We start from the raw sequence: 27,819 nt of genomic DNA on the forward strand, positions 1-27,819 counted from the left end.
TCTTAATGATCACCTAGCCCCAAGCCAACCCCCCCACCACGGGCAGGGACACCTCCCACTAGGCCGGGGAGCTCCAAGCCACAGCCAGCCTGGCCATGAACACTTCCAGGGATGGGACAGTCACAGCTTCTCCCTCCTTTCCCTGCAGCAGAGCCAGGAACGGCAGCACCCTGCCCAGGCTCTCTCCCTGCCCCACTAGCACTCCTCTGACCCTACTCACCATTCCACAGAACCTCCAGCGTCTCTTCAGGTGGATTCCTCCCCAGGTGCTGCACAGCAGTCCCTGTGCACAGAGCTCCCGTCAGACCTCCCCCTCCCCAGCACTGCGGCAGCACCGCCCCCGGCCCGGCCAGCTCGGCCGCACGCCCTCCTGCCCAGCGCTCTGCAGGGATGGCCCCGGGCAAGTCCCCGAGGGCGCTGCTGACACTGAGCCAGGCGGCCACCAAGGCCACCAAGACCAGGGCAGGGCAGAGGGGGCAGCGGGAGGCCAGGGCCCTGCCCGGGACAGCCACAGGGCTGCTCCTGCCTGCCGGGGCAGCGCCGGGGGCTGGGGCCGGGCTGCCAGAAGAGGGTCCCCGGGGGCTGTGGCTCACCGATGAACCTGATGGCCTCCGCTCTCACGCTGGCCCGAGAGTCCTGCAGGTAGGGCAGGCTGAAACGCACGTAGTCTTCCACCCTGCTCCTGTCCTGCTTCAGCTGGAGAGTGCCCAAGGTCATGTCATGGGGCTGGCACAGAGCATTCCCTGTGTGCCAGAGCAGTCCCTCTGCCCATCCCACCCCTTCTCCCCCAGGCCATTCCTTTCTGCCAGCCAGGAGTCCCAGGGGCCCGAGATGCAGCCAGAGTCACAGTCAGAGGGGGTCTGGCTGGGGGTATTGTGACCCCTCTTTGCTGCTGCCAGGGCCCAGGTGGGCGGGGGGCTCCTGAAGCACCCAGGGGCTGGGGGAAAGAGGGGCCTGCAGAAGCAGCCCTGGCTGCGCCCCAGAGAAAGGGGAAGGAAGGGGGACTGAGGTCCAAGCTGTGCATTCTGCTCTGGATCAGGGCCAGCCAGAAACAGCTGCACATCCACACCCTGGGCACATGGAGCATCCCTTGTCCAGCCCAGGCCCTGGCACCTGGGGGTCATCCTCACCAAAGTCTCTCCAATCACCCAGCTCTTCCTCTTCTTGATTGCCCTCTTGAGCTTCCTCCAGCCCAGGAACTTTGCACTGACGAGCAGGGCTTTGCCAGAGGCCTGCAAAACAGCAGCAGGTGGGAGCTGGCACCACAGCTCAGAGAAGGAGACCTGTCCTCCCCCTCCTCTCGGCAAGGCTGCCAGCTGTCCCCAGCTACTTATGGGAAGAGGCAGCTGGAGACAGAGCCTGAATGCCTGGGCTTCAATGCCCGAGGCAGGGACACGGGGCACCCACCACCTCAGCTATGGCACTCTCACAGCCATCACAAGAAAAATGGGCAAGAGCTGATGAGCTGCTGCTGCCAGGGCTGGGGCAGAGGGAAGGAAGGGCAAAGCAGGTGCTCAGATTTCAACTCTGTACCTCGGCCATACTCCTGCTCTCAGTATCCATGTGCAGGAAGAGAGAGACCACGACCCTACGTATCGCCTTCTTCATCTCTCCCCTGTCCCTGCTCGCCACAGCCTTCATCATCTCCCCAAAGAGGCTGAGGGAGAGCTCTTGCACCTGGCCAGACTCCTGGTAGGAAGGAAGACGGTGTGACTGCAGCTACAGTTTCTCCCCACCCACGGTGACCAAGGCTATTAACGTGGTCAATGTGAGGGGAGATGCTGGGCTCAGGGCACCTCTATAGAGGCTGAGGCCAAGGAGAAGCCATGCTGGGTGCAGAGCCCAGCAGCCCTCTCAGCAGAGCCCAGGGGCGTGAGGAGGGCAGCAGCCCTGCCCATGTGCTGCCCGCAGGGCTGGGCTGGAGGGCAGCTGTCCTTGCCCCATGACCCTCTATGGGGTCAGTTTCCCAAATCAGCCTTACATCACCAAAGAGGGCTGGGAGCTCCTCCACCAGCAGCAGAGCGACGGGGCTGGCCTCTTTCCTCTTCAGGAGACGCATCATGGTTTGGAAGAGCAGCAAGGCTCCCATCCTGATGTTTGTCGATGGATCCTTCAGGCACATCAGGATGCTCTCCACAACAGAGCTGTCCCGCATTTCTCTTGCCTGGAGGAAACAGAGAATTTCTGAGAGGGTGGAGCAGTGGAGGAGCAGCCCGGCACAAACGCCCTGCGTGCTGAGCACCAGCCTCCCACCCAGGTTCCTGGCAGGCGCTGCGCGTGCCGATGGGGATGAAGGAGAGTGCAAGGAGAGCAAAGGCTCTGTGGCCCCTGCTCAGCCACCCCTCTCTCTGCTGACAGCCACCTCCTTCCTCTCAGCCAGGCCCAAGCCAGCGTGTTACCCCTGCCCCAGCCCCAGGCTGCCAACGCGGCTCCGCCTGACTACGCCTCGCTCACCATCCGCGGATCTCCTGCGAGCGCCACCAAGCCCCCGAGTGCCAGCAGACGGACTGTCTGATTGCCGTGGCTCAGGTAGGAGTGGAGGAGGCGCATGTCATTCCGATCCTTTCCAAGGTCCTGGCAGCCCAGCAACTGAAAGAACAGCGGTGAGAGACGGGCAGAGCTGCAGGACCCTGGCACTCTGCAGCTCCTGGTTACCACTGCCAGCTCGGGGCCTGGGGGCTGACACAGCCCCTCCGGGGGGCAGCCCTGCCTGTGGACACGTGGGGGTGCTGAGCACTGCCCCAGCAGGAAGGGCTGGATGGAGGCCCCAGGGACTGACTGGCAGCAGAGCCCTCTGTCCCAGCTCCAGGGACGGTCATCCCACCCGGTGGCAGCCGCCTGTGCCAGAGGGACGGCTTCAGGAGCATCTGGCAGAGGCACTGACTGCTGCCCACCAGGCTTACCTCAGTATAGAAAGTCATGGCAAAGTTGAGCTGCCATTCCCTCCTCTGGTCAAGAATCTCTTTTACGTGTTGGAACAGGAGGTATCGCTGCTTCGCGGGGCTCTTCCTCATCTCTCTGGGCAGGGCAGGGAAGGAAAAGCAGTGCTGGCAGTGAGCAGGGCAGGCAAAGCCTTGCTGGGATTGTCCTGCCCAGCCCAGCCAGGATAGCCTAGGCCAGGACACGCCTTTGCCCCCAGCCACAGCCTCCACAGCACTTGCTGCTGACTGTGCCCTGCTCTCTCCCCAGGCAAGGAGCACCCCTTGCCACTCGGATCGCTCCCTGGCCAGCGCTGCGGCTGCAGCCCGGGGCCTGGGTGCCTGGGGGCTCCTCTGCTCTCACCTGGCCAGCAAGCTGACTCCTCTCTCGAGGGTGTCCACATCCAGCATCATGTCCCAGCCGCCCTCCTTCTGGATGTTTTGGACGTGCCCTTGAAAGCCAGCAGCGTCCAGCAGAGCTTTAATGCCCTCCACTGCCACCCTGTGGGCAGAGCAAGGTCCAGTTACGCACAGAGCAGGGGCCCTGGCCGAGGGCCCAGGGGAATGGCAGGGGAAGGGGATGGCGCACCCCAAAGGGCTGGCTTCATCGGCCTGAGGCGGCTCCTGTCCCAGGATCACTGTTCCCAGGGAAACCTTGTAGATCAAGCTCATGAGGAGCCTGGGGAAGAGCAGTTCCAGGATCCCCTGACAGCGGGGCTGCTGACTGAGCCTGGACAGGACCTGCCTTGCCTGCAGAAGGACACAGGGACAGCTCTCAGTGCAAGGAAGCTGCTAGGGCACTGCCAAAGCCCCTGGGCTGCACGTGGAGTGCGGCTCAGGCACCAGCCCAGCCCACAGAGACACCCATGGAGGCTGTGACCCATCTGCCAGGCCACGGCCCAGCAGGCCTGGGGGCTCCCCTCCTGCTTCAGGGTGGCCCCACAAGCCTCCCTGGGCCAGCACGGTGACCCCCCCCCCCCCCTCTGGCACCCAACTCCGGCCCCTGCCCCAGGTTTCCAGCTGCAGTGCGGGGCAGGGGGTGCAGGCAGTGGGGAAGCAGAGTGCTGCCCAGATAGGGGCAGGGTTCCTATTTGTCCTTGGGGAGCTCCTGGGGCAGCCTCGTGGGGCTGGAACAAGGGCGTTGGTGCAGGGCAGGTCCCTGCTGGCCCTGAGGGGCTGTGTCCCCAAGGCCTGGAGGAGGGGGCTGTTTGGGGCAGGCAGGAGGGGATGTGTCTCTTTTCCTGGGGAGCCAGGAACAGCCTTGAAGGGGAGCAAGACCTGCTCTGGTCACTCACAGATGGGATAGCACGCTTTGCTCTCCAGCCCTGGATCACGCTGAGCAGCCGGTCAAGAACTGTCACAGAAGTGCTGGGCAGGGACAGCAGCATCTCCCACGTGGCCAGCGCAGCGCTGCAAGCCAGAACACTCTGTTAGCAGGGCTGCCTTGGCCACTGTGCTGTGCCTGGGCTATGGAGCAAGTCCCCAGGGCTCTTGGGGCTCATACTTGTCACAGGAGGGACTGATCCTCAACAGGGTCTGAACGGTTTCCTCGGGGCAGCACTCGCTCAGCAGCCCAAGCATAGATCTCAGGACAAACCGCGATGGTTCCGCGCGCACGTGCTCCACGTTTCTGTGGATGCACCTCAAGATTTTTTCTACCTGCAGGGAACAGAGGGGAGGATGGTGCTGCCACTGGACTGCAACCATCCCCTCAGATGCCACACCCAGGGGTCCCTCCCAGCAGCCCAAGGCCCAGGCTCCCTGGCCAGGTCCTGGTGTTCCACTCCCAAAGATGCAGCACAGATCTTGGGCCAGCTGTCTCCCCTGAGGGAGCTGAGGCTCCTTACCCAGGGATCATTTGCTACATTTTCCTGGGAACAGCAGCAAAGCCTGGCTCTGCCTTCATGTCCCTGGGGTCCCTCCCAGCCTCAGGGAAGAATCCCCACACCACTCTGCCATGGCCAGAAGGTGGCCAGAGCCCCTTCCCACTGCAGCCTCTGCTCCTTTCTATGCCTCTGTACCCCTCAGGGTGCAGAGGGCTTTGAGGGAGAAACCTCCCTGGGGGTTTGCACGGGGGAAACTGTGACCTGCTCTGGAAATGCCAGACCTGCGAGACATCCTGCAGGCTCTTGAGGACGGAGGGTGACAGGCTGGCTATCAGATCTCTCAGCCACTCCATATCCTGGTCCTGCAACAAGAGAAGATTAAGGGGCTCCTTTGTTGATCCCTCGTATGCACAGGACTCTGCAGCCTTTTTTTTTTTTTTTTTTTTTTTGCCTTTTTCCCCAGCTTTGCCCAGAGGGCAGCTGTCTGGGAAGGCATCTTTGAGCGTGGGGGCAGGTGGAGCAGGCACAAGGCAGGTGGCAGTCTCTGTAGGTACCTCTCCTAACCCTTCTCGAGCATCCTCAAACATCTCCTGGCCCTCTTCCTTCTCCTCAGCTGAATACCAGGGATCTTTAACAAAGCAAGGGAGGAGGGTGAGCTGAAGGTGCTGGCAGGAGAGACTAAAGGGCCCTTAGCCAGCACCCAGCTGCGTGCCAGCTCCCGAGGACAGAGCCAGCCCTGGGCGGGGGGGCCCAAAGAGGGCACTTGGCACGGAGCAGGCCGGGGATGTGCCCAGCAGCCCCTGCCATGCAGGAGCACAGCAAAGCAGCCACAAACCGCTCACTCACCTGTCTCCAGCTGCTGGGCCATCGTGTCTGGGACGGGGAGACTGATCTCTTCTGCCTCATCCTCCACCCAGGCCAGGTGGAGCTGGCTCCCGGACCTCCGCTCAGTCCTGGGGAAGGAGGAGAGGCCATGGGGGGTGGGCACGGGGGTGGCAGTGCTGCTGCTGGCCCCAAGGCTGCACGGCCTGCAGGGAGAGCCCGTGGGGCCGTGGGGGCTGCATGGGGGGCAGGGAGATGTCTGGGACAGGCTCTGCACGGGGCAGTGAATCTCCTGGGGATGGAGGCTCATGGGCAGCCTGTGAAGAACCACAGCCCTCAGGGGCTGGGCAGAAGCTCCCGATGGACAAACCACAAAGGCCTTTCACGATCCCTCACATTTGACCCCACGGTGCCCACCCAGCCCCAGCCCCAGCCCCAGCCCCTGGCTCTTACCTCTCTGGGGGACCAAGCAGCCTCTGGGAGTTGCCGTGGTTCTCTTGGGAACCACGGCAGCTTTTGCGAACTACAAAAAAACCAGACATGGCTCAGGGCTCAAGTCAGCTCTCTGCTCCCGTCTGATCTGATCGCTGTCCTCCTGGACACTGAGCCAGGGCAACCCCGGCACTAGGAAGGTACCTGGGGTCCAGGGGTGTCACCAATGATGTAACAAAGAGGTCCCATTGTCACCCGGCACCCGGGCCAGGTGTGCACAGGCAGGCACTGGAACATCCACACCCAACTATGACAGCACAGGCACCCGGGGGGCTGCACGCACAAGCTCTCTGGGGGGAAGGTGTAGAAGAGGTGTCTCAGCCTTGGGAGGAGATGGCATAAAAGGAGGGGATGCAGTCCCCGCAGTCCCATGGCCAGGGCAGCAGCTCTTGATTCAAACCTTCAAGCACTGTTCAAACATCCTAAGTCAGCCATCCTCGGCTTTTTACCCACTTTTTGGAGATGAGTGATCCTGCTCTAATCAAAATGGAAGTTTACCTACCGTAACTAGAACTAACATCAAGTAAATATAGGAATTTACCAGAAGGTGGCAGTCTTGTCCATCATGTCTCAAAAAAAAAAAAAAAAAAAAAAAAAAAAAAAAAAACCCAAAAAAAAACAACCTGAATTTTTTTTCCCCTCACAACTTGAAGTTGCAGCCAGTCCTTCTGAATTGCCTTCCTATTTAAAGACTCAGCTACGGTGAGCTTTTCCTTAAAAGTTAATCTGTTTATTTTGCAAAATCATTAAAATCCTATGTTATCTGTTAGGCTCTGTATAAATCAGGCTACCTGATTTTGAGAGTATTATCAATAAATGCTACATAAACTGAGAAATAGAGCTTCGAGTGGTTATTTTAGAATTATTTGTGATCTTGGGTTTGCTGGCCCCTCCATGATCCAGATCCAGTCAGATCCAGAGAGCACAACATCTTTAGTAACTGGTTTCCTATGTCTTTATAGCTCACCTCACATGCAGTTGGAGTAAAGGTCAGTTACCAGTGCCGGTTACCAACAGAATGAAAATGAAACAAAACAAGAAATAAATCCAAAATTTTTTGCGCATTTGGAATACAGGAACTTGGAGAATTCAGAAATAAGAACTTGCCTGCTTATTGTGAGTGTTTATTTTTAAAAGACATGCTGGTATTTCTCAAAACAGGTTAGACAAGCGACTTACTTTGCTTTGAAATATATTCAGATGTAATGGACAACAGTCATGTGTGAAAGGAACTCCTCTAATCTTTCAGAACTTAAAATGGCTTCAGAAAGGACATTTTACATCTATGGTATTTCAAGACGTCCTTTGAACTACAAACAGCCCTTGCTACAAGTGAGATCTAGATCCAGCAGATTAAATGTCCTTAATAAGTAAATTTTGGAATTTGAAACATCTAATTATTTATTAGATATTTCTAATTATAATTATAATCTTTGTACTCCACTAGGGTAGTTTGGGAATTGGTGATTTTTAGAAGAGGAAGCGTGTGTAAAGACAAGAATTCTTGTCTTGTCTTTTTATTATCCGCCTTTTGTGTTTTTGAAGACTTGGGTAAGAAAATGTTTTATGTGTGTCGCTGAATTGAAAAAGAAAACAAATTTCTATGGAATTCTTAGAATGAACTCACCTCAATTAAAAGTGCTGTTCTTGTTGCTCTGGATAAGTTCTTTTTTGTAAAAATACAGTAGTATAATATAGGAAGGTAATGTCAATTAATATCCTAATGAGGTTACAGCTGGCTACTATAATGTTGGTTTTCCTTTTCATTAAGTGCTCTAACTGAATCTCTTTTCCAAGCTTCATTTAAAGGAGAAAAGGTGTTTCAAAAAAGCCAACAGTGATGATGTTCCAGATATAAATGTGGATGAATTCACTGCTTTTGGACATCCTGAAGAAGGGGAATATATGATGGGAAGACTGGGGAGAGTGTCTTTATCAGCCTGTGTATACAGATGCAACATCTTTTTAATGCATGTGCTTAGTCCCAGTACAACAGAAACTATGCTTTTTAGCAGTTAATTTGTATTGCTTTTACAGACCAAATAAAATATCAACTGCCAGGAGGAGCTCCATGCAAAACCAGCCTCTGTTGGTCTTGACATAACTGTTGAGTATGTGTCCTGGTTTGGGCCAGGATAAAGGTGATTTTCTGTCTTGTACTTTTGCTTTCAGCTAAGTCTCCTGTAAGTAGTTGCACTTGCTGAAATTAACAGCAAGTTTCTCAGACAGCGTGTGTTTCTAAAGTTGTGTAGTTTAGTTTCCAACCCATAAGTCTCTCTCCCTTATTCTCTCTCCTTTCTTATCAGGGAGGAGAGAGAGATTAATAGAGAGTGTCTGTTACTCAGTTTAATTGCCGAGTGTTAAACCGTGACAGTATGGACAGACAAGACACTACTACAAGTACAGGTACGCTCACCTTACTGGGAAACACAGGACCAAAAGAGGATCTAGTTTTCCTAACAGCTTCATAAAGCTGCAGAAAGGGAGATATCTGAGGCCTATAGTATTGATCACACGGATGCCATGTAATACTCTCAACAAGGTATCAACATCGCAGTTAATGGGAGAGAGTAATCTTAACCTCAGTCAAGGCAAATACTGCAAACATATCTGTGTCACCCACTTCAACTTTTTCCTCCAGATGTGTAAGCATGAAACCATCTACTTAGCAGCCCATTCAGTATCAAGCAGGCCTTCTTCACTATCTATTTGGGTAATCGTGGGGATACTAAAATAAACAGTTCTGTTGATGGTAAATCTTGACTTTAATGTCTGCTTAGTTCAACTGTTTACAAAGTTACTATTACCTTACTGTTGGATTCTCGTTTAATCAACACAAGTATTTTTTTATATGTAGACAGATGCATTGATTTAATTTGTTGGGACTGGTCTGTAAAGCCTGTCTTGGTAGAGTGAAAGCACTTTCATGTTATGTTTGATGTCATTAAGTGAACTTGCTTAAGAGAAAAGATGAAACTACATGCTTTAAGGCAAAAAGTGACTTTAAACTTCACTAATGTGACCTACTAGCTGCAAGGGAAGTTTCAGAATGGGTTTCTGTTGAGAAGGATCAGTTTGTGAATGACTCTGTCAAGGATGATGATGGAATACTCAACCCCCAGGAGCTGTTATCCTGGAAAGTACCTTATAACGAGGGTATTGGATAAGAGGTGGGATGTGTTTTGACTGCTGTTTGGATTATAATTAATGCAGTGGAATTTCGAAGGTATCACAACAAAACGATAGATGCACTGAGATTTATCATGTCTCAGTAGTTGAAAAAGAATGCTTAGTAGATACTTGCATATATTTTTAGCCTTTTTTTTTTTTTTTTCAGTTTGACAAAGAATCCAGGTTCTTCCATAGCCTTAGGCAAATTTCAAGCTCCTGTTAATTTTATCAATGTTTAAATTAACAAAGTGCTTGTCTGCATGCTTGCATAGCTTCACTGGTTTGATCCTATTTGGCAAAGTATTAGTTATTTTCAGGATGCAGCATTTCCAGCTCCAAGCTATCCTTTCTTCCTCTGTCTTAGAAAAAACACAGAGAAAACCTTCCAAGAAGCAACAAGAAAAACCTCTCAAAGGGAGAACACTGATCTCAATGCTGATTTTAAGGTAGAAGCTATTCTTGTTATAGCATGTATATTATATGTATATATAAATATACATATTCTGTAGAGAGGGTAATGCCCCATGTGAAGTGTTTCACACCCTACCCTTCTCATGAGAAGAAAAGTCACATTTGAGGGCCATTCCACAGGTTTGGTCCTCAAAGCAGAATCCTTTGTGCTGTGTAAGTGCTGCTCAAGTGGATCTGTGCCAAGGCCTCTGAATGAGGGAGTAAGGAAATTCTTGCCAGTTAGGAAGCTTAGGCATCATCAACTAGCCTGAGATCCTTTCATAAAACACAATAGCTTGTGGAAACATAAAGCTACATAAAGAATGATAAGGTGCGCTTAATACGGAAGAAAAACAATGAAGTAGGGGAGAGAAAAAACCAAAGAGCCACTAAGGCCAGACTTTCTGCTCTTCAGCTTGTCTTCTCCTTTTCTACAATTAACCTACTGCCATGACTTATAATAGCTGTTCTTCTTGGAATTCTGAAAAAAAATTCTCTTGGGTATGATTTTTACATTAATAATCATTATTATATTCACACCTTCTGGCTTTTTTAGTTTGAAAATATCAGAGCTTCATATCTTTCTTCCACTAGCTATTAAATGTCAAGACGCTCTATTCAGCCTTTCTGGTGAAGCTGAGAAGTAATATACAATAAAATATATTAGTGCTTTAGAAAACACTCACAAGACGCATGAGTATTAGAATATCATTCCAAAAAATTAATAGAAAAGAAATAAAGAACAAGGGAATATCATTCCTGACAACTTAGGGAAATGAAGGGAGCCCAGTATCTCAGAGAGACCAATTAAGTTTTGTACATCCTCCCACTTAAAAGTGAACGCCAGAACACGACTCACATGAATTGTTTGTTATAGTGTGTGAAGTACTCAAAACCCGACATCCTATTTTCTCTAGTTCTTTTAGGATAAGGTGCTTTGTGGTGAGGCTCAGAGGTAAGAAACAATAAAATATATTAGTGCTTTCAAAAACATGCCAGGGAAAAAAGGAATATCGTTCCTGACGACTGCATTCTGATGTGGGGCCTGTTGCAGGCATCAGGTTTAAATCTGCTGCTGTGCAAAATGTGCCTTGGGAAGCCAGGATGTCGAAGACACTGCTTAACTCTTAACATCTGAAAACACTCCAGAGCCAAAGGAAAATGGGAATATTATCCTGAAAAGTATTTTCTTATGTCAGAGTCTTTTCAGCCATCTATTCACTGTAATTTTGCCTCCTTGCAATGCATGACTTAGGAAGCAGAAGGTAGCTGGGATCTCAAAGACACTGTTTAACTCCTGTCACATTCTCCCAGGTAGAAGATAAAACTAGAAAAGTACTCAGCCCAATTGTTTTATAGTTTGAAAGTGTCAGAGCTTGCTTCTTTCACATGTTATTTACGGGTGAGATATTTTATTCAGCGTTTTTGGTGAATCTGAGAGTTAAAATACAAGAAAATATCTCAGTGCATTAAAAAGTACTCCAGGGACAAAAAGAATAAGGCAGTATAATTTCTGAAAACTGGTTTCTGATGTGGGAGCTGTTTCAGCCATGTGTTTCTATTAGTTTTGAGCTGCTGAATATTTTATAATTATATATAATATTTTTTATTGTGAATATTTTTCTTTCTCTTTAGCATGGGACGATGTTACAATAGTTCAGCAGTTTCAAAAAAGCATCAGATTGAAAACAAATAGATGGCTGAAACAGCTCCCACATCTGAATACAGTTGTCAGGAATGATATTCCTTTACACTTTTTGTCCCTGGAATGCTTCAAAACACTAAGATATTCTATTGTATTTTATCTGTCAACGTCACCAAAAATTCTAACCTAATTAGGTGGCCGAAACAGCTCCCCAATCAGAATGCAGTTGTCAGGAACGATATTCCCTTATTCCTTTTTCCCCGGAGTGTTTTCAAAAGCACTAGTATATTTTTATTGTATATTACTTCTCATCCTCACCAGAAATGCTGAATAGAGCGTTTTGACATTAAATAGCAAGTGGAAGAAAGATATCAAGCTCTGAAATTTTCAAACTATAAAACAGTTAGTGTGAATATACTTGAAAGCATTCTCTTTTACATTGAAGTTTGCTACAAGAGTTAAGCAGTGTCTTGTTTATACTGGCCTCATTTCACTTCTTAAGGCACATTTTGCACAGCAGCAGTTCTAAGATAAATAGATGACTGAAGCAGCTACTGAGTCAGAATGCAGTGCTAGGCTGTCTATCCCACCTTTACCTGGTTGCAAAGGTAGCACCACCACATGTCAGCTCATGGCGTGTCCCAGTTTACTTGCAGCGGTCTGATAGGAGGACACTTTCTCCTAATGGTGGAAAACCAGGGTGCAGGCAGGAGCAGAGCTTGACTTGTCTCTCATCCTGTCCAATATACCCACTATCTCCTCAGGCATTATCTCTACGCCTGCAACAAGGTCAAAGCCCAGGAAGAGGCTGTCCTGGTATTGGCAGGCCTTGCCAGCAACTTCAGGTATTGTTGCTGTGGCAGCATCAGGGTCACCCCAGAACATCCCTGAAAGCACGAGGGAATGAGATGACAGTGCACGCTGCACAAACTTCTTAGAAAGAGGGACAACCATTTCCAAAATCTCCAAACTCTGATGGACTCAGCTTGGTATGAATGGAGGGTGTGTAGTTTCCCCTAAAAAGAAAAACCCTAACAGTTCAATAAAGATTGCCATAGATAACCAGGTAGAGCCAATGCCCAGTGAACAGAGCAGAGCAGAGCAGAACAGAGCATTGATGTCACACACAACAAAGCCAATGCCCCTTGCCCAACACCCCCAATCAACAAGCAACAATCAGACTAAAGAGGTTTAAATCACCACTTGTATCAGAGTCCTGCTTTTCGCTTCCTCTCAGATGCCCCAGAAGGACCTTCTTGAAAAGTTGCTGCAGGAAGGAGCCCCCAGCCCCACACAGAGGAGCTGCTGTTTGCTAAGAGGAACGGGAACCCGGGAGGGGCTGTGCTCACGGCAGCTTTTGTGCCCCCCGCCCCAGGAGTTTCCCACCCCCACCCCCAGGACACGGCCCCTGCCCAGCTGCAGGGCATCAGCCCGAGTGCCCGGCCCGGCTGCTCACGGCCGGGGCTGCTGCGGGGCTCTGACACGGAGGGGACTCAGCCAGGACGCTGCGTGCTCAGGGGCTGCACAGAGACGAGCTGGGCAGCAACACTTCCTCTTCTTCCTCTGCAGGGCACAACCCAGAACTGCACACAAAGCTGGAGCTCCACAGCACCGCTCAGAGGCAGACTACATGAGAATCATCAAACCACAGACAGGTTTGCTTTTTCCCCAGATGTCTCTGAGGGAAGCTGCCGCTGAACAGCCTGACCGTGACACTGCAGGGATGCAGAGTGTTCTGCATTTACCATCACCAGAGAGGTGAGAAAATGGAGCCCGAAAAACTCCCAGGATTCTGTGATGCGTTGAGCCCAGGATCACCCATCGGTCCCAGGATCAGAGCCCAGGTCCCATACAACAGATGTCACCACATGCTGTGCTTTCCAAACGCCACGTTTTATTTGGGGACCTCTTTGACCTATTGGAAGCTATGCCAGAGGCCAGGAGGCTGCACGTCCCGCTGCTCTGAGGAGACAAGGAGAGCAGCTCTGGCTCAGCTCTGCCCTGCCCAGCTGTCCCAAGCCGCCTGGGCCCACACGGTGACACGGGCCCTGCCCGGCAAGGCTGGAACCTCCTGTAGCCTCTTGGGCAGCTCGTGATGAATCCAAACAGCCTCCAAGAGGGTATCTTGTTTGGGGGTGCGCTCAGCCGCATGACTCGAGCTGCTCTAGGTCTCTGTGGGAGAGGTCAAAAACTCTGCAGACACCCTGGTGACCTCCTGGAAGTGACAGAAGAGGAATGCAGCAGCTGCTTCTCACTCTCTTGGGAAAGTTGGGATCAGCTGGGAATCTCCGGCTGCTGAGGCAATTCCTCACCTGTACGTGGGCTGTAAGAACTCAGCACCAGCTGATGATGCCCGTGACACTGAGCAGGACTGCTGTGAGGAGCAAGCGTTCATCCTCATCCTCAGGTGTGACCAGGGCTGTCCCCGTGGAGGTGTGCTTGCTGACGAGGCTCATCATTCCAGGTGGAATGCCCTCCATTTTACACTCTGCCTTCTTCCTGCAGCTGCCAAAAAAATCCCTGAAGACAAAGCAGTTTTGGGGTTTATAAGAGCTCTGCTGAGTTAAACCCTGACTCCCTTCTGCCCTGTGCCTCATCGCACCACCCCCCAAAAGAAGGGTAACCTGGCTTTCCAACAAGCTGGGGCCAGGGCACTCACAGGGCTAAGCTGATGCGCAGGTAGCAGGAGAGGCCAGGACAAATGCTGTGTGCTCTGCACGCTCGGGGATCATCATCCCACCAGGACCTTCACCCCAGCACAGCCACTTCCTCCGCCTGGGATGACATTAGGGAGGTTTAACTGGGAGAGTCAGGGCACAGGAGAGTTCTGGGGGCACTCCTTTGGACTTAGACAGTCGGGCACAGCCTGGGGGTGCACATTAGGGTCTGGAGAACAGCAGCCATGACGGGGCAGTGGTGCAAGTCCCGTCAGGAAGATGGTGGCAGCAAGATTGTCCTTGACCCACCTCATCAGCGCCAGAAGCACAGTCTTCGTAAGGACCATCTCTGTCTCTGCAGCTCCGTCGCCGTCTGCAGGATGTGCAAGGTCTCACCTGCTTGGGACCTGACTGAGGCATCAGGGTCCTCATCAAAGGGCTTGACGACTGCAACAGAAAAAAAGCGAGCAGTGGTGAAAGGCTGCTGTCTGCACAGACCCTTCTATGCAAGCCCCATCCCTCTCTTTCCCTAACTAGGAGGAGCAGCTGGGACCAAGGGAGCAGCTGGAAGCTGCTGCTCAGGAATCCCAGGCTCCCAGACTGGGCTGGGCTGGAAGGGACCTTCTTAATGATCACCTAGCCCCAAGCCAACCCCCCCACCACGGGCAGGGACACCTCCCACTAGGCCGGGGAGCTCCAAGCCACAGCCAGCCTGGCCATGAACACTTCCAGGGATGGGACAGTCACAGCTTCTCCCTCCTTTCCCTGCAGCAGAGCCAGGAACGGCAGCACCCTGCCCAGGCTCTCTCCCTGCCCCACTAGCACTCCTCTGACCCTACTCACCATTCCACAGAACCTCCAGCGTCTCTTCAGGTGGATTCCTCCCCAGGTGCTGCACAGCAGTCCCTGTGCACAGAGCTCCCGTCAGACCTCCCCCTCCCCAGCACTGCGGCAGCACCGCCCCCGGCCCGGCCAGCTCGGCCGCACGCCCTCCTGCCCAGCGCTCTGCAGGGATGGCCCCGGGCAAGTCCCCGAGGGCGCTGCTGACACTGAGCCAGGCGGCCACCAAGGCCACCAAGACCAGGGCAGGGCAGAGGGGGCAGCGGGAGGCCAGGGCCCTGCCCGGGACAGCCACAGGGCTGCTCCTGCCTGCCGGGGCAGCGCCGGGGGCTGGGGCCGGGCTGCCAGAAGAGGGTCCCCGGGGGCTGTGGCTCACCGATGAACCTGATGGCCTCCGCTCTCACGCTGGCCCGAGAGTCCTGCAGGTAGGGCAGGCTGAAACGCACGTAGTCTTCCACCCTGCTCCTGTCCTGCTTCAGCTGGAGAGTGCCCAAGGTCATGTCATGGGGCTGGCACAGAGCATTCCCTGTGTGCCAGAGCAGTCCCTCTGCCCATCCCACCCCTTCTCCCCCAGGCCATTCATTTCTGCCAGCCAGGAGTCCCAGGGGCCCGAGATGCAGCCAGAGTCACAGTCAGAGGGGGTCTGGCTGGGGGTATTGTGACCCCTCTTTGCTGCTGCCAGGGCCCAGGTGGGCGGGGGGCTCCTGAAGCACCCAGGGGCTGGGGGAAAGAGGGGCCTGCAGAAGCAGCCCTGGCTGCGCCCCAGAGAAAGGGGAAGGAAGGGGGACTGAGGTCCAAGCTGTGCATTCTGCTCTGGATCAGGGCCAGCCAGAAACAGCTGCACATCCACACCCTGGGCACATGGAGCATCCCTTGTCCAGCCCAGGCCCTGGCACCTGGGGGTCATCCTCACCAAAGTCTCTCCAATCACCCAGCTCTTCCTCTTCTTGATTGCCCTCTTGAGCTTCCTCCAGCCCAGGAACTTTGCACTGACGAGCAGGGCTTTGCCAGAGGCCTGCAAAACAGCAGCAGGTGGGAGCTGGCACCACAGCTCAGAGAAGGAGAGCTGTCCTCCCCCTCCTCTCGGCAAGGCTGCCAGCTGTCCCCAGCTACTTATGGGAAGAGGCAGCTGGGGACAGAGCCTGAATGCCTGGGCTTCAATGCCCGAGGCAGGGACACGGGGCACCCACCACCTCAGCTATGGCACTCTCACAGCCATCACAAGAAAAATGGGCAAGAGCTGATGAGCTGCTGCTGCCAGGGCTGGGGCAGAGGGAAGGAAGGGCAAAGCAGGTGCTCAGATTTCAACTCTGTACCTCGGCCATACTCCTGCTCTCAGTATCCATGTGCAGGAAGAGAGAGACCACGACCCTACGTATCGCCTTCTTCATCTCTCCCCTGTCCCTGCTCGCCACAGCCTTCATCATCTCCCCAAAGAGGCTGAGGGAGAGCTCTTGCACCTGGCCAGACTCCTGGTAGGAAGGAAGACGGTGTGACTGCAGCTACAGTTTCTCCCCACCCACGGTGACCAAGGCTATTAACGTGGTCAATGTGAGGGGAGATGCTGGGCTCAGGGCACCTCTATAGAGGCTGAGGCCAAGGAGAAGCCATGCTGGGTGCAGAGCCCAGCAGCCCTCTCAGCAGAGCCCAGGGGCGTGAGGAGGGCAGCAGCCCTGCCCATGTGCTGCCCGCAGGGCTGGGCTGGAGGGCAGCTGTCCTTGCCCCATGACCCTCTATGGGGTCAGTTTCCCAAATCAGCCTTACATCACCAAAGAGGGCTGGGAGCTCCTCCACCAGCAGCAGAGCGACGGGGCTGGCCTCTTTCCTCTTCAGGAGACGCATCATGGTTTGGAAGAGCAGCAAGGCTCCCATCCTGATGTTTGTCGATGGATCCTTCAGGCACATCAGGATGCTCTCCACAACAGAGCTGTCCCGCATTTCTCTTGCCTGGAGGAAACAGAGAATTTCTGAGAGGGTGGAGCAGTGGAGGAGCAGTGGAGGAGCAGCCCGGCACAAACGCCCTGCGTGCTGAGCACCAGCCTCCCACCCAGGTTCCTGGCAGGCGCTGCGCGTGCCGATGGGGATGAAGGAGAGTGCAAGGAGAGCAAAGGCTCTGTGGCCCCTGCTCAGCCACCCCTCTCTCTGCTGACAGCCACCTCCTTCCTCTCAGCCAGGCCCAAGCCAGCGCGTTACCCCTGCCCCAGCCCCAGGCTGCCAACGCGGCTCCGCCTGACTACGCCTCGCTCACCATCCGCGGATCTCCTGCGAGCGCCACCAAGCCCCCGAGTGCCAGCAGACGGACTGTCTGATTGCCGTGGCTCAGGTAGGAGTGGAGGAGGCGCATGTCATTCCGATCCTTTCCAAGGTCCTGGCAGCCCAGCAACTGAAAGAACAGCGGTGAGAGACGGGCAGAGCTGCAGGACCCTGGCACTCTGCAGCTCCTGGTTACCACTGCCAGCTCGGGGCCTGGGGGCTGACACAGCCCCTCCGGGGGGCAGCCCTGCTTGTGGACACGTGGGGGTGCTGAGCACTGCCCCAGCAGGAAGGGCTGGATGGAGGCCCCAGGGACTGACTGGCAGCAGAGCCCTCTGTCCCAGCTCCAGGGACTGTCATCCCACCCGGCGGCAGCCGCCTGTGCCAGAGGGACGGCTTCAGGAGCATCTGGCAGAGGCACTGACTGCTGCCCACCAGGCTTACCTCAGTATAGAAAGTCATGGCAAAGTTGAGCTGCCATTCCCTCCTCTGGTCAAGAATCTCTTTTACGTGTTGGAACAGGAGGTATCGCTGCTTAGCGGGGCTCTTCCTCATCTCTCTGGGCAGGGCAGGGAAGGAAAAGCAGTGCTGGCAGTGAGCAGGGCAGGCAAAGCCTTGCTGGGATTGTCCTGCCCAGCCCAGCCAGGATAGCCTAGGCCAGGACACGCCTTTGCCCCCAGCCACAGCCTCCACAGCACTTGCTGCTGACTGTGCCCTGCTCTCTCCCCAGGCAAGGAGCACCCCTTGCCACTCAGATCGCTCCCTGGCCAGCGCTGCGGCTGCAGCCCGGGGCCTGGGTGCCTGGGGGCTCCTCTGCTCTCACCTGGCCAGCAAGCTGACTCCTCTCTCGAGGGTGTCCACATCCAGCATCATGTCCCAGCCGCCCTCCTTCTGGATGTTCTGGACGTGCCCTTGAAAGCCAGCAGCGTCCAGCAGAGCTTTAATGCCCTCCACTGCCACCCTGTGGGCAGAGCAAGGTCCAGTTACACACAGAGCAGGGGCCCTGGCCGAGGGCCCAGGGGAATGGCAGGGGAAGGGGATGGCGCACCCCAAAGGGCTGGCTTCATCGGCCTGAGGCGGCTCCTGTCCCAGGATCACTGTTCCCAGGGAAACCTTGTAGATCAAGCTCATGAGGAGCCTGGGGAAGAGCAGTTCCAGGATCCCCTGACAGCGGGGCTGCTGACTGAGCCTGGACAGGACCTGCCTTGCCTGCAGAAGGACACAGGGACAGCTCTCAGTGCAAGGAAGCTGCTAGGGCACTGCCAAAGCCCCTGGGCTGCACGTGGAGTGCGGCTCAGGCACCAGCCCAGCCCACAGAGACACCCATGGAGGCTGTGACCCATCTGCCAGGCCACGGCCCAGCAGCCCTGGGGGCTCCCCTCCTGCTTCAGGGTGGCCCCACAAGCCTCCCTGGGCCAGCACGGTGACCCCCCCCCCCCCCCCTCTGGCACCCAACTCCGGCCCCTGCCCCAGGTTTCCAGCTGCAGTGCGGGGCAGGGGGTGCAGGCAGTGGGGAAGCAGAGTGCTGCCCAGATAGGGGCAGGGTTCCTATTTGTCCTTGGGGAGCTCCTGGGGCAGCCTCGTGGGGCTGGAACAAGGGCGTTGGTGCAGGGCAGGTCCCTGCTGGCCCTGAGGGGCTGTGTCCCCAAGGCCTGGAGGAGGGGGCTGTTTGGGGCAGGCAGGAGGGGATGTGTCTCTTTTCCTGGGGAGCCAGGAACAGCCTTGAAGGGGAGCAAGACCTGCTCTGGTCACTCACAGATGGGATAGCACGCTTTGCTCTCCAGCCCTGGATCACGCTGAGCAGCCGGTCAAGAACTGTCACAGAAGTGCTGGGCAGGGACAGCAGCATCTCCCACATGGCCAGCGCAGCGCTGCAAGCCAGAACACTCTGTTAGCAGGGCTGCCTTGGCCACTGTGCTGTGCCTGGGCTATGGAGCAAGTCCCCAGGGCTCTTGGGGCTCATACTTGTCACAGGAGGGACTGATCCTCAACAGGGTCTGAACGGTTTCCTCGGGGCAGCACTCGCTCAGCAGCCCAAGCATAGATCTCAGGACAAACCGCGATGGTTCCGCGCGCACGTGCTCCACGTTTCTGTGGATGCACCTCAAGATTTTTTCTACCTGCAGGGAACAGAGGGGAGGATGGTGCTGCCACTGGACTGCAACCATCCCCTCAGATGCCACACCCAGGGGTCCCTCCCAGCAGCCCAAGGCCCAGGCTCCCTGGCCAGGTCCTGGTGTTCCACTCCCAAAGATGCAGCACAGATCTTGGGCCAGCTGTCTCCCCTGAGGGAGCTGAGGCTCCTTACCCAGGGATCATTTGCTACATTTTCCTGGGAACAGCAGCAAAGCCTGGCTCTGCCTTCATGTCCCTGGGGTCCCTCCCAGCCTCAGGGAAGAATCCCCACACCACTCTGCCATGGCCAGAAGGTGGCCAGAGCCCCTTCCCACTGCAGCCTCTGCTCCTTTCTATGCCTCTGTACCCCTCAGGGTGCAGAGGGCTTTGAGGGAGAAACCTCCCTGGGGGTTTGCACGGGGGAAACTGTGACCTGCTCTGGAAATGCCAGACCTGCGAGACATCCTGCAGGCTCTTGAGGACGGAGGGTGACAGGCTGGCTATCAGATCTCTCAGCCACTCCATATCCTGGTCCTGCAACAAGAGAAGATTAAGGGGCTCCTTTGTTGATCCCTCGTATGCACAGGACTCTGCAGCCTTTTTTTTTTTTTTTTTTGCCTTTTTCCCCAGCTTTGCCCAGAGGGCAGCTGTCTGGGAAGGCATCTTTGAGCGTGGGGGCGGGAAGGCATCTTTGAGCGTGGGGGCAGGTGGAGCAGGCACAAGGCAGGTGGCAGTCTCTGTAGGTACCTCTCCTAACCCTTCTCGAGCATCCTCAAACATCTCCTGGCCCTCTTCCTTCTCCTCAGCTGAATACCAGGGATCTTTAACAAAGCAAGGGAGGAGGGTGAGCTGAAGGTGCTGGCAGGAGAGACTAAAGGGCCCTCAGCCAGCACCCAGCTGTGTGCCAGCTCCCGAGGACAGAGCCAGCCCTGGGCGGGGGGGCCCAAAGAGGGCACTTGGCACGGAGCAGGCCGGGGATGTGCCCAGCAGCCCCTGCCATGCAGGAGCACAGCAAAGCAGCCACAAACCGCTCACTCACCTGTCTCCAGCTGCTGGGCCATCGTGTCTGGAACGGGGAGACTGATCTCTTCCGCCTCATCCTCCACCCAGGCCAGGTGGAGCTGGCTCCCGGACCTCCGCTCAGTCCTGGGGAAGGAGGAGAGGCCATGGGGGGTGGGCACGGGGGTGGCAGTGCTGCTGCTGGCCCCAAGGCTGCACGGCCTGCAGGGAGAGCCCGTGGGGCCGTGGGGGCTGCATGGGGGGCAGGGAGATGTCTGGGACAGGCTCTGCACGGGGCAGTGAATCTCCTGGGGATGGAGGCTCATGGGCAGCCTGTGAAGAACCACAGCCCTCAGGGGCTGGGCAGAAGCTCCCGATGGACAAACCACAAAGGCCTTTCACGATCCCTCACATTTGACCCCACGGTGCCCACCCAGCCCCAGCCCCTGGCTCTTACCTCTCTGGGGGACCAAGCAGCCTCTGGGAGTTGCCGTGGTTCTCTTGGGAACCACGGCAGCTTTTGCGAACTACAAAAAAACCAGACATGGCTCAGGGCTCAAGTCAGCTCTCTGCTCCCGTCTGATCTGATCGCTGTCCTCCTGGACACTGAGCCAGGGCAACCCCGGCACTAGGAAGGTACCTGGGGTCCAGGGGTGTCACCAATGATGTAACAAAGAGGTCCCATTGTCACCCGGCACCCGGGCCAGGTGTGCACAGGCAGGCACTGGAACATCCACACCCAACTATGACAGCACAGGCACCCGGGGGGCTGCACGCACAAGCTCTCTGGGGGGAAGGTGTAGAAGAGGTGTCTCAGCCTTGGGAGGAGATGGCATAAAAGGAGGGGATGCAGTCCCCGCAGTCCCATGGCCAGGGCAGCAGCTCTTCAAACCTTCAAGCACTGTTCAAACATCCTAAGTCAGCCATCCTCGGCTTTTTACCCACTTTTTGGAGATGAGTGATCCTGCTCTGATCAAAATGGAAGTTTACCTACCGTAACTAGAACTAACATCAAGTAAATATAGGAATTTACCAGAAGGTGGCAGTCTTGTCCATCATGTCTCAAAAAAAAAAAAAAAAAAAAAAAAAAAACAAACCCAAAAAAAAACAACCTGAATTTTTTTTCCCCTCACAACTTGAAGTTGCAGCCAGTCCTTCTGAATTGCCTTCCTATTTAAAGCCTCAGCTACGGTGAGCTTTTCCTTAAAAGTTAATCTGTTTATTTTGCAAAATCATTAAAATCCTATGTTATCTGTTAGGCTCTGTATAAATCAGGCTACCTGATTTTGAGAGTATTATCAATAAATGCTACATAAACTGAGAAATAGAGCTTCGAGTGGTTATTTTAGAATTATTTGTGATCTTGGGTTTGCTGGCCCCTCCATGATCCAGATCCAGTCAGATCCAGAGAGCACAACATCTTTAGTAACTGGTTTCCTATGTCTTTATAGCTCACCTCACATGCAGTTGGAGTAAAGGTCAGTTACCAGTGCCGGTTACCAACAGAATGAAAATGAAACAAAACAAGAAATAAATCCAAAATTTTTTGCGCATTTGGAATACAGGAACTTGGAGAATTCAGAAATAAGAACTTGCCTGCTTATTGTGAGTGTTTATTTTTAAAAGACATGCTGGTATTTCTCAAAACAGGTTAGACAAGCGACTTACTTTGCTTTGAAATATATTCAGATGTAATGGACAACAGTCATGTGTGAAAGGAACTCCTCTAATCTTTCAGAACTTAAAATGGCTTCAGAAAGGACATTTTACATCTATGGTATTTCAAGACGTCCTTTGAACTACAAACAGCCCTTGCTACAAGTGAGATCTAGATCCAGCAGATTAAATGTCCTTAATAAGTAAATTTTGGAATTTGAAACATCTAATTATTTATTAGATATTTCTAATTATAATCATAATCTTTGTACTCCACTAGGGTAGTTTGGGAATTGGTGATTTTTAGAAGAGGAAGCGTGTGTAAAGACAAGAATTCTTGTCTTGTCTTTTTATTATCCGCCTTTTGTGTTTTTGAAGACTTGGGTAAGAAAATGTTTTATGTGTGTCGCTGAATTGAAAAAGAAAACAAATTTCTATGGAATTCTTAGAATGAACTCACCTCAATTAAAAGTGCTGTTCTTGTTGCTCTGGATAAGTTCTTTTTTGTAAAAATACAGTAGTATAATATAGGAAGGTAATGTCAATTAATATCCTAATGAGGTTACAGCTGGCTACTATAATGTTGGTTTTCCTTTTCATTAAGTGCTCTAACTGAATCTCTTTTCCAAGCTTCATTTAAAGGAGAAAAGGTGTTTCAAAAAAGCCAACAGTGATGATGTTCCAGATATAAATGTGGATGAATTCACTGCTTTTGGACATCCTGAAGAAGGGGAATATATGATGGGAAGACTGGGGAGAGTGTCTTTATCAGCCTGTGTATACAGATGCAACATCTTTTTAATGCATGTGCTTAGTCCAATACAACAGAAACTATGCTTTTTAGCAGTTAATTTGTATTGCTTTTACAGACCAAATAAAATATCAACTGCCAGGAGGAGCTCCATGCAAAACCAGCCTCTGTTGGTCTTGACATAACTGTTGAGTATGTGTCCTGGTTTGGGCCAGGATAAAGGTGATTTTCTGTCTTGTACTTTTGCTTTCAGCTAAGTCTCCTGTAAGTAGTTGCACTTGCTGAAATTAACAGCAAGTTTCTCAGACAGCGTGTGTTTCTAAAGTTGTGTAGTTTAGTTTCCAACCCATAAGTCTCTCTCCCTTATTCTCTCTCCTTTCTTATCAGGGAGGAGAGAGAGATTAATAGAGAGTGTCTGTTACTCAGTTTAATTGCCGAGTGTTAAACCGTGACAGTATGGACAGACAAGACACTACTACAAGTACAGGTACGCTCACCTTACTGGGAAACACAGGACCAAAAGAGGATCTAGTTTTCCTAACAGCTTCATAAAGTTGCAGAAAGGGAGATATCTGAGGCCTATAGTATTGATCACATGGATGCCATGTAATACTCTCAACAAGGTATCAACATCGCAGTTAATGGGAGAGAGTAATCTTAACCTCAGTCAAGGCAAATACTGCAAACATATCTGTGTCACCCACTTCAACTTTTTCCTCCAGATGTGTAAGCATGAAACCATCTACTTAGCAGCCCATTCAGTATCAAGCAGGCCTTCTTCACTATCTATTTGGGTAATCGTGGGGATACTAAAATAAACAGTTCTGTTGATGGTAAATCTTGACTTTAATGTCTGCTTAGTTCAACTGTTTACAAAGTTACTATTACCTTACTGTTGGATTCTCGTTTAATCAACACAAGTATTTTTTTATATGTAGACAGATGCATTGATTTAATTTGTTGGGACTGGTCTGTAAAGCCTGTCTTGGTAGAGTGAAAGCACTTTCATGTTATGTTTGATGTCATTAAGTGAACTTGCTTAAGAGAAAAGATGAAACTACATGCTTTAAGGCAAAAAGTGACTTTAAACTTCACTAATGTGACCTACTAGCTGCAAGGGAAGTTTCAGAATGGGTTTCTGTTGAGAAGGATCAGTTTGTGAATGACTCTGTCAAGGATGATGATGGAATACTCAACCCCCAGGAGCTGTTATCCTGGAAAGTACCTTATAACGAGGGTATTGGATAAGAGGTGGGATGTGTTTTGACTGCTGTTTGGATTATAATTAATGCAGTGGAATTTCGAAGGTATCACAACAAAACGATAGATGCACTGAGATTTATCATGTCTCAGTAGTTGAAAAAGAATGCTTAGTAGATACTTGCATATATTTTTAGCCTTTTTTTTTTTTTTTTTCAGTTTGACAAAGAATCCAGGTTCTTCCATAGCCTTAGGCAAATTTCAAGCTCCTGTTAATTTTATCAATGTTTAAATTAACAAAGTGCTTGTCTGCATGCTTGCATAGCTTCACTGGTTTGATCCTATTTGGCAAAGTATTAGTTATTTTCAGGATGCAGCATTTCCAGCTCCAAGCTATCCTTTCTTCCTCTGTCTTAGAAAAAACACAGAGAAAACCTTCCAAGAAGCAACAAGAAAAACCTCTCAAAGGGAGAACACTGATCTCAATGCTGATTTTAAGGTAGAAGCTATTCTTGTTATAGCATGTATATTATATGTATATATAAATATACATATTCTGTAGAGAGGGTAATGCCCCATGTGAAGTGTTTCACACCCTACCCTTCTCATGAGAAGAAAAGTCACATTTGAGGGCCATTCCACAGGTTTGGTCCTCAAAGCAGAATCCTTTGTGCTGTGTAAGTGCTGCTCAAGTGGATCTGTGCCAAGGCCTCTGAATGAGGGAGTAAGGAAATTCTTGCCAGTTAGGAAGCTTAGGCATCATCAACTAGCCTGAGATCCTTCCATAAAACACAATAGCTTGTGGAAACATAAAGCTACATAAAGAATGATAAGGTGCGCTTAATACGGAAGAAAAACAATGAAGTAGGGGAGAGAAAAAACCAAAGAGCCACTAAGGCCAGACTTTCTGCTCTTCAGCTTGTCTTCTCCTTTTCTACAATTAACCTACTGCCATGACTTATAATAGCTGTTCTTCTTGGAATTCTGAAAAAAAATTCTCTTGGGTATGATTTTTACATTAATAATCATTATTATATTCACACCTTCTGGTTTTTTTAGTTTGAAAATATCAGAGCTTCATATCTTTCTTCCACTAGCTATTAAATGTCAAGACGCTCTATTCAGCCTTTCTGGTGAAGCTGAGAAGTAATATACAATAAAATATATTAGTGCTTTAGAAAACACTCACAAGACGCATGAGTATTAGAATATCATTCCAAAAAATTAATAGAAAAGAAATAAAGAACAAGGGAATATCATTCCTGACAACTTAGGGAAATGAAGGGAGCCCAGTATCTCAGAGAGACCAATTAAGTTTTGTACATCCTCCCACTTAAAAGTGAACGCCAGAACACGACTCACATGAATTGTTTGTTATAGTGTGTGAAGTACTCAAAACCCGACATCCTATTTTCTCTAGTTCTTTTAGGATAAGGTGCTTTGTGGTGAGGCTCAGAGGTAAGAAACAATAAAATATATTAGTGCTTTCAAAAACATGCCAGGGAAAAAAGGAATATCGTTCCTGACGACTGCATTCTGATGTGGGGCCTGTTGCAGGCATCAGGTTTAAATCTGCTGCTGTGCAAAATGTGCCTTGGGAAGCCAGGATGTCGAAGACACTGCTTAACTCTTAACATCTGAAAACACTCCAGAGCCAAAGGAAAATGGGAATATTATCCTGAAAAGTATTTTCTTATGTCAGAGTCTTTTCAGCCATCTATTCACTGTAATTTTGCCTCCTTGCAATGCATGACTTAGGAAGCAGAAGGTAGCTGGGATCTCAAAGACACTGTTTAACTCCTGTCACATTCTCCCAGGTAGAAGATAAAACTAGAAAAGTACTCAGCCCAATTGTTTTATAGTTTGAAAGTGTCAGAGCTTGCTTCTTTCACATGTTATTTACGGGTGAGATATTTTATTCAGCGTTTTTGGTGAATCTGAGAGTTAAAATACAAGAAAATATCTCAGTGCATTAAAAAGTACTCCAGGGACAAAAAGAATAAGGCAGTATAATTTCTGAAAACTGGTTTCTGATGTGGGAGCTGTTTCAGCCATGTGTTTCTATTAGTTTTGAGCTGCTGAATATTTTATAATTATATATAATATTTTTTATTGTGAATATTTTTCTTTCTCTTTAGCATGGGACGATGTTACAATAGTTCAGCAGTTTCAAAAAAGCATCAGATTGAAAACAAATAGATGGCTGAAACAGCTCCCACATCTGAATACAGTTGTCAGGAATGATATTCCTTTACACTTTTTGTCCCTGGAATGCTTCAAAACACTAAGATATTCTATTGTATTTTATCTGTCAACGTCACCAAAAATTCTAACCTAATTAGGTGGCCGAAACAGCTCCCCAATCAGAATGCAGTTGTCAGGAACGATATTCCCTTATTCCTTTTTCCCCGGAGTGTTTTCAAAAGCACTAGTATATTTTTATTGTATATTACTTCTCATCCTCACCAGAAATGCTGAATAGAGCGTTTTGACATTAAATAGCAAGTGGAAGAAAGATATCAAGCTCTGAAATTTTCAAACTATAAAACAGTTAGTGTGAATATACTTGAAAGCATTCTCTTTTACATTGAAGTTTGCTACAAGAGTTAAGCAGTGTCTTGTTTATACTGGCCTCATTTCACTTCTTAAGGCACATTTTGCACAGCAGCAGTTCTAAGATAAATAGATGACTGAAGCAGCTACTGAGTCAGAATGCAGTGCTAGGCTATCTATCCCACCTTTACCTGGTTGCAAAGGTAGCACCACCACATGTCAGCTCATGGCGTGTCCCAGTTTACTTGCAGCGGTCTGATAGGAGGACACTTTCTCCTAATGGTGGAAAACCAGGGTGCAGGCAGGAGCAGAGCTTGACTTGTCTGTCATCCTGTCCAATATACCCACTATCTCCTCAGGCATTATCTCTACGCCTGCAACAAGGTCAAAGCCCAGGAAGAGGCTGTCCTGGTATTGGCAGACCTTGCCAGCAACTTCAGGTATTGTTGCTGTGGCAGCATCAGGGTCACCCCAGAACATCCCTGAAAGCACGAGGGAATGAGATGACAGTGCACGCTGCACAAACTTCTTAGAAAGAGGGACAACCATTTCCAAAATCTCCAAACTCTGATGGACTCAGCTTGGTATGAATGGAGGGTGTGTAGTTTCCCCTAAAAAGAAAAACCCTAACAGTTCAATAAAGATTGCCATAGATAACCAGGTAGAGCCAATGCCCAGTGAACAGAGCAGAGCAGAGCAGAACAGAACAGAGCATTGATGTCACACACAACAAAGCCAATGCCCCTTGCCCAACACCCCCAATCAACAAGCAACAATCAGACTAAAGAGGTTTAAATCACCGCTTGTATCAGAGTCCTGCTTTTCGCTTCCTCTCAGATGCCCCAGAAGGACCTTCTTGAAAAGTTGCTGCAGGAAGGAGCCCCCAGCCCCCACAGAGGAGCTGCTGTTTGCTAAGAGGAACGGGAACCCGGGAGGGGCTGTGCTCACGGCAGCTTTTGTGCCCCCCGCCCCAGGAGTTTCCCACCCCCACCCCCAGGACACGGCCCCTGCCCAGCTGCAGGGCATCAGCCCGAGTGCCCGGCCCGGCTGCTCACGGCCGGGGCTGCTGCGGGGCTCTGACACGGAGGGGACTCAGCCAGGACGCTGCGTGCTCAGGGGCTGCACAGAGACGAGCTGGGCAGCAACACTTCCTCTTCTTCCTCCGCAGGGCACAACCCAGAACTGCACACAAAGCTGGAGCTCCACAGCACCGCTCAGAGGCAGACTACATGAGAATCATCAAACCACAGACAGGTTTGCTTTTTCCCCAGATGTCTCTGAGGGAAGCTGCCGCTGAACAGCCTGACCGTGACACTGCAGGGATGCAGAGTGTTCTGCATTTACCATCACCAGAGAGGTGAGAAAATGGAGCCCGAAAAACTCCCAGGATTCTGTGATGCGTTGAGCCCAGGATCACCCATCGGTCCCAGGATCAGAGCCCAGGTCCCATACAACAGATGTCACCACATGC

The 27,819-nt window shown here is 51.5% G+C and overlaps 1 long non-coding RNA gene across 1 annotated transcript; it reads right to left on the bottom strand.

The window, feature by feature from the left end:
* Window positions 1-13,196: 13,196 nt before the first annotated feature.
* On the bottom strand, window positions 13,197-14,604 carry LOC139801294 (uncharacterized). Its single transcript, XR_011728136.1, has 2 exons — window positions 13,637-14,604; window positions 13,197-13,539 (listed from the first exon to the last, which is right to left on the bottom strand). It is a non-coding gene; the product is annotated as an uncharacterized lncRNA (long non-coding RNA).
* Between the last annotated feature and the right edge of the window lie 13,215 nt (window positions 14,605-27,819).

This window comes from Heliangelus exortis, chromosome 11, assembly GCF_036169615.1.
Source record: "Heliangelus exortis chromosome 11, bHelExo1.hap1, whole genome shotgun sequence".
Classification (NCBI taxonomy): Eukaryota; Metazoa; Chordata; class Aves; order Apodiformes; family Trochilidae; genus Heliangelus; species Heliangelus exortis.